Consider the following 1,636-nt stretch of genomic DNA (forward strand, 5'->3'; position numbering starts at 1 on the left):
AGAGAGATACAACCACGATCAGATGATAAGAGCAAGCAGGTCATTTGTAACTCTAATTAGAGCAGTCTAAGTACTATGATATGGTCTAAATCCTGACTGGAAATCCTCACAGTGAGATACCATTTTTCTCTAAGGAATATAATTGTGAGGATACTACCTTTTCTAGTATATTGGACAGAAAAGGGAGATTCGAGATCGGTCTGTAAGTTAAGCGTCCGGTGGCGTCTCAGCAGCTGGCGCAGCTGTGCTGGTTTCTCTTGCACTGAGAGGCGCGTCAGTGAGCTGCTGTGCATCAGTTCAGTTCTGCTTCAGCTTCATTTGTTTATATTTCTGATGTTCTGATAAACACCATTAATGATGTTGATTCATGTTTTGAGTTTATACAGTGTAGGACATGATCCGCTATGGGTTTGTGTTTGTTTATGAGATATTGCTGAAGGTTTGATAATGTTTTCAGCTCTGACTGAAGCTGAATTGACTCTCTCTCTCTCTCTCTGTGTGTGTGTGTGTGTGTGTGTGTGTGTGTGTGTGTGTGTGTGTGTGTGTTTGCAACATCCGCCTGGCAGCAGGAGAAGCGAGTGATCCTGTCTCTGATCATCACGGATTTCTCTGTGCGGATCACAGCAGCTCCAGCTGTAATTTACCGGAAGCCTCTGTCAGCGGATCACGGCCCAGCCGAGGTACACGTCTGTGTGTGTGATGATTCAGTGACGCTCTGTCTTCTGTCAGATGGTGGCGTGTGTCTGGCAGCAGGAGAAGCGAGTGATCCTGTCTCTGATCATCACGGATTTCTCTGTGCGGATCACAGCAGCTCCAGCTGTAATTTACCGGAAGCCTCTGTCAGCGGATCACGGCCCAGCCGAGGTACACGTGTGTGTGTGTGATGTTTCAGTGATGCTCTGTCTTCTGTCAGATGAAAGCATGTGTGTTCAGGATGGGACGCTGGAGTGTTTTGGGAAGTTGGAGCTGCTGGAGAAGCTGAAGCCGCTGCTCAAGCGAGACGAACAGTTTCTCGGTTTTTGCACAGTAATGCTTTCGCCGTGTGTTTGTTTGCTTCAGTGAGGTTTTGACGTCAGCTCCATGCTTGACCTTAAATACTGAAAATCACTAAACAAACAGCCACTGGTTTCACTTTTCACAAATCTGAACAGAAAAGCCGTCCAGAGGCCATCTGACATGCAGGTTTAGAGCGTCAGGACGGTTATAGTGAATGGAGATCTAAACATGTTCCGTTAGTGAAAGAGCTTTTCACCAAACGCTTTAATCAGACACATCTTTAACTCATGCAGTAACGATTACGGTTGACAGCTTTAATATCCTTTGTGTGTCACAGGTGTCTGTTTATTGGCAGCTTCAAACGTGGCTCATCCAATCAGATCTCAGTTAAATAACTCCCGTAATTCTCTCTGTCCGTGTTCTGTATTTGATGATCAGCTGTACGTCTGTTAAAGCTGTAAAAATGAAAAAGCACAAAGTAAAGTGAATCAATGACGGCCGTGCCTCTGTCTGCAGGAAGTGGTGGTGTGCGACCACAGTCTGGAGATTAACGTGACGTCCAGCCTGGAGCTGTTTCTGAGCACAGACCAGGCCAACATGATGCTAACGAGCGCAGACGACACCGCAGCGGACGTACGGC

The 1,636-nt window shown here is 46.6% G+C and overlaps 1 protein-coding gene across 1 annotated transcript in view; it reads left to right on the top strand.

Annotated features, from left to right (window-relative positions):
• The first annotated feature begins 528 nt into the window (after positions 1–528).
• The window catches only part of LOC107679545 (vacuolar protein sorting-associated protein 13B-like), a 19,488-nt gene continuing 18,380 nt past the window's right edge, over positions 529–1,636 (top strand). Inside the window, exons 1-2 of the mRNA XM_016475121.1 lie at positions 529–680; positions 1,513–1,629. The gene's annotated coding sequence lies outside the window, so the exon portion shown is untranslated. The remainder of the gene's footprint in view (positions 681–1,512; positions 1,630–1,636) is intronic.

This window comes from Sinocyclocheilus anshuiensis, unplaced genomic scaffold, assembly GCF_001515605.1.
Source record: "Sinocyclocheilus anshuiensis isolate Anshui unplaced genomic scaffold, SAMN03320099.WGS_v1.1 scaffold1680, whole genome shotgun sequence".
In the NCBI taxonomy this organism is placed as follows: domain Eukaryota; kingdom Metazoa; phylum Chordata; class Actinopteri; order Cypriniformes; family Cyprinidae; genus Sinocyclocheilus; species Sinocyclocheilus anshuiensis.